We start from the raw sequence: 5487 nt of genomic DNA, 5'->3' as shown, positions 1-5487 counted from the left end.
TGTAGTGAACACATTCTTTGCACTAAAGGATCTCAAACTATGCGTTCAATAAGCATAATGTCGCTATTAGAAAAAAAAAGGAATGATGGACTAATTACTTTTTAAATGCGATATTGTCCCAGCTCTAAACTTGTACAAAATTGCATTTACCATCGAGTGGGATTTTTTAAATTAGTATCTATTAAGGAATTTTCTAGAATACAGTGTACAGGTGTTTAAAAAAAATATTCACCCGTTAAATATTTCGCTGGCCCCAGCATAATGATGAAATTAATGTGTCTTCAATCAGAGAGGCAGAAATAAGTCATGATGCAAAAGTTGGAGAATCTATGTTCGCTAGTTAAAGAGATATTAGGCAATAAGTTGTGGAAAGAAATGTTGACCGCACAATAGTGTACCTACGCGCAATCTCCACACTACAAAGACTAACGTGCTTACTTACACTTTTCATTCACAACTGACTCCAGACTTGCACTGAATGCCCCTGTCTGGCACACCGTAAAAGCTGTCTGCGTTGCCAGTAAACGTTGAAGTGGGACCAACTGATAAGGGACTTGATCAATGGGCTAATTTGAGAGGCTTACTTGAAGAAATCCGTATTTCAATTTTTATGAAATAAATCAATTATTCCAGTTACATAATACTTGAATAATTGCATTTATATAGCACATACTCTCACTTTAGAACAATATCCATGCACTTTACAACTATTTTTCGCCCCCAACAGACCTTACAACACTCGGAATCATTCCCTGCTTCCCAGCAAGCATACAGTGCAAGTAACTGATTGCATGCTCTCAAACAGTAACAAACTTACACGATAGCCGTGTACCCCTTCCCACCTGGGTGAAGTGAGGAATATTCGTGTAAAGTGCCTTTCCTATGATTACAACGCCGTCATCTGACGGGATTTGAACCCACAACCTTTCGGTTGCGATTCCGAGAGCCTACCCACAAAGCCACTGATGCCATTCGGCAGTTATGTATCCGTTAAGCTGTATTTCCCTAGTTGAAAGACATCCAGCGGGTGGTTGGAGGGTGCCACTGGTAGGTTCTACTTCTTTACTTTTCTTCTGATGTTTCTATCCGTTTGCCTTACTTTCCCAAGCACTAAATGACCATTATTGTGTTGGTGTGCTTCTCTTTACTCAAACAAACAAAACAGATTAAGACGTCCACCAGATTTATTAAAGACAGAGGATATGAATGCTTTCAAGCTGAACAAAGAAGAGGAAAAAAAAGAACAATTAAAATATCAGCTGTAACTTTCGGGGTTCTTGAAATGGGTTCGTTGAGCGCAAATCTGCTACAAGGTACCTTGTACCCCCCCCCCTTTCCTCGCACACACACTTTCTCACACACACACACACACACACACACACACACACACACACACACACACACACATACACACACACAGCGAGAGAGAGAGAGAGAGAGAGAGAGAGAGAGAGAGAGAGAGAGAGAGAGAGAGAGAGAGAGAGAGAAAGAGAGAGAGTATGTGTCCACATTCAAATGCAATGTTTTACCACAGGTCTGAAGTACTTCGTGGTTAAAAAGCTGTCTATCTGACTGGAGTCTGTCAATCAGGCTGATCTACCCCTTTCCCCTTCATTGTCTGGCCCATAATTTGTCCAACCTGAATTAATTTGTTCTTGTTGTACGAGCAAGAACAGTAACTCTAACATGCCAACAAGTGTTCTGATACATGCACTTCAGCTCTACCAAGTTAGACAAACAGACGTTGGGGGGAGGGGGGTGGGGATTACAAGTGCAAGAGGCGCCACATTGTGGTAATGACTTCTGGAGTTGTTGGGGTTTTTTTTGTGGGGTTTGATTTACAGTTTGTCATTCGCGGTGCAAATTCCCATAATCCTGGCTACTTCTCGCCGTCTTTTGTTGGTGCAGCTCGGTGCTCGGGAGTTGTGCACTATTGTGTGCAGTTTCTGGTTCTGAAGTGTTTAATCTGTAATTGCAGTTTGGCAGCTTTATAGTGCGGTCAAAAATTCGTGGCGCAACTTATTGTCAAATATCTCTTCATCTATTGAACATAAACTCTCCAGCTTTCGCATAGTGACTTGTATCAATTTGTCTTAACAGATTACCATTTTTGTAAACATCTGTTAGCTCAATTCTAGAAAATTCTTTAATAAATACTAATAAAAAATCCCAGTGGTTGGTTTCTACTGATTTTAAAAGGTTCACAGCTGGGACAATAAAGCTTTTAAAAACAAGTCCGTCATTTATTTCTAATTGCGAGGCAATGTTTATTGAACGCATGGTTTGAGAACGCTTAGTACAAAAAAGTGTTCACCACAGAATCAATTTCTTGTAAGAAGTTTTGCCATTAAAAATATTCTTGGTGAGCTGTGACGTAGGCCGCATGCGCATATGTGTGAGAAGCAGGAAGTGCTGTGAACAATTCCATTTTTCCGTGTCAAGGGGATGTGGAGTATTTTATATACATTTATGAAGAAAAGTTTTTACATCTAGCCTCAATTACTGTGGTAAAACATTAATAAGTTAAGACAAATTGATATAAACTGCTATTCAAAATATGAATGACATTGATTCGCCCGTTCAAGAGATATTTAAGGATAAGTTGCGCCACAAATTTTTGACCACACTATAGTAGTCATTGAATTGTTAGTTTTGGTTTTTTTAAAAGCGGAACACGTTTCTTCCAAGAGAATTCAGAGTTTAAGAGGTGCATTGTAATATTCTTAGAAACACAGAACTCCCCCCTCCCTCACTCCCAACAACCCCAACCTCATCATTTTATTCTCTTTCTCTCCCGACAGTTCGAGGAAAAAATGAATTTCCATCTTTGCCTGTTCAGCGAATTCGTGCAAAGTCAGTTTCAACACGATGACTATTAGCATTACTGTGATCATTGTCATTAAAAAAAATAATTTTTTAGGTAAATGTTAAACAACTATCGTTACCGCATTTCCAATAACTGACCAAAATGAAAGGCGTGTTTGGTGGACCCTCTTGGTGCTGTCTACTTCTTTCGTCTCTTTTTCATTTTTATTTCAACCTGTATGGCTCTTTTCGTCTATGCAGACGGTCAATTTAACTTCAGATGGCCTCAAGGTTGTCTTCATGCAGCTTCTTTCATGGATAATTCTTCCTATGTTTGAAGCGCAGATTCTGTCGCAGTGCTTGCATGTCAGTGACGTAGATCGAAGCTCTGTATTTCCGCTGGTTTCCTTTCGCTTCTCAGCCTAGTTGTTTCAAAGGCTGCTCTCTAGCCTTATAGTTCTTTCATTTATCATTTTCCTCCATGTTTTCCTGTCCTCAGCTATTTCTTTCCAGATAACATCTACTCCAAGCTTAGATAAGCTGTTTTTGCATTTGTCTTTGTACCTATTTTTTTTGTCTTCCTCCTGGTCTCTTTCCCTGGGCAAGTTCTCCATAGAGAAGATGCTTTGGAATCTGCTTGTCGTCCATTCTCTTGACTTCTAATCTTCTCTTAATCTAATCCGTTAGTTCCTGACACACTCTTGGAAAGCAGCAGTCACAGGGGTCAGTAAGTCATAACAGGCTTCACGATGGGAAAATGCTGAAGCCAGGAGAGACGCCGCAAGCTGCCCACATCCACGAGTGAAATAACCCAGAGTTGTACCAACATGCAAGAAGCTTTTTATTTTGTTGGGTGGTACTACATCTCCCTTTTAGTGAACTTGCTTTACTTTACTTTACCTGTCCTCTTGTACCTCTAGGGCGTCGAGGGGAGAAAGAGCTCCCTGTCTCTGGCAAGTTTGATGGCCTGGCTGGGTGGGATATTGTATGTTCTCAGGGTATCCTTCACACCCTGGATCGAGGATCCTTTTTTCTGAAATCGAAACAAAAATGCACTGGTAGTCACAAAAAAAAGATATCTTCATGGAACGATTTACCATTATCAGATGATAAATAGTCAGTTGAAACAGTTAAATTAGGGTGGGGCGTCTTTAGCTTAAAAGTAGGAAAAATGAGAAGGGCCATTTCGCTAGCGTAGTGACGACAAGTAGGTAATATATTCGGGGACTGCCCTGTTTGTCACAGTCCCATTAAGTTTTTTATTGTCCACCTTCAAATTGGTGGTGTAGAGATAGTCCCTCTAAAATGTCAATTCAGCTTGTGTTGTTCAATATTTCTTCCTTTTTGTACGCAAATCAAAGCAGATTACCCTGTAAAATTTTAACAATGAATGTTCTTTCGTTAGAAACAACTGAAAAATAAAATAAATTCAATCCATACAATCAATCAATCATTCATTTACTCTTTTTGAGACTGTCAGTGATAACTTTCATCTTGCAGGGCACAGTCAAGGCGGGGTGGGCCTGTGATAAACCAGAGGGCTTCCCTGTGTTCACAGGTATCTCAGAACCCACTTCTAAATCAAGTAGAAAGGAGCGTAAAACAATAACAGTTATAGCCTCCATAGAGTCTCTTTACTGAAGGAGCTGGTGTTAATGGCGGTTTGAGTTCGGGTTACGACCTAACGTTTTTTGATAGCCTCAGTGGGCTGAGAGACATTTTTGAGGCAGCGTGGTGGAATCAGGCTCTCGTCAATTTTGGGGCATGTAGAGTTATTGATATCATCTTAAAGCATGTTTAGTTGTCTTTATTTGGATGGAAAAAATATCCATTTATCTTCAATACAAGTCGAAATATTTTTGAATGGTGGGGGTGGGGGTCACCTGTTTTCAGCGGTAAAATTAATGAGAAAATGGCTGCCAAAGATTAGTTATTTCCTTAGCTATAGAGTCCGTGGTAACTGAAAATTTACATTTTTTGTGCCTTTAATCAACGTTTTTAAGAAAAATCCTCACAGAAACTAGTTCTTTAATGGGAATGAAAGGTGTTGAGCCAAAAAACAAAAATCTGATAAAAATTCACAAACCTGTGGAAAAATGCAAGTTTCTTCACTTTGATTATTTTGACGAGAGCCTGATTCCACCACGCTGCCTCACATTTTGTTGTTTCGTGACAATATACTAGTTGAAGATAATATTATTGGTCAAATATTTAACAAGCCCGAACCCTGTACTTTGTGAGAAATAAAATGCAAAGCTACAAAAATGCCATTAAGAACACTACACTACACTAGACACACACGCACACACACACACACACACACACACACACACACACACACACACACATAAAACACACATGCATGCACGCACGCACGCATGCACGCATGAACGCACACACGCACATACGCGCACACATGCAGCAAATGGTTGGAGGGCGTCACTGGTAGGTCGTACTTCTTTACTTTCCCTTAGCTGTTTCTGTTCGTTCGTCTTACTTTTTTCCTAGCAATAAATAACCACCTTTCTTTGTGTGATGTGACTCAAACAAATGAACAAAAAACGCACATACACACACATTGTCAAACACACACACACACACATATATGCACAAACAAATTCTCTATCTCTCTCTCTCACACACACACACACACACACACACACACACATACACACACGCACA

The sequence above is a fragment of the Aplysia californica genome, unplaced genomic scaffold (assembly GCF_000002075.1).
Source record: "Aplysia californica isolate F4 #8 unplaced genomic scaffold, AplCal3.0 scaffold00619, whole genome shotgun sequence".
NCBI lineage: Eukaryota > Metazoa > Mollusca > Gastropoda > Aplysiida > Aplysiidae > Aplysia > Aplysia californica.
The sequence above is the reverse complement of the archived record's forward strand: the minus strand, read 5'-3'. Positions refer to the sequence as shown.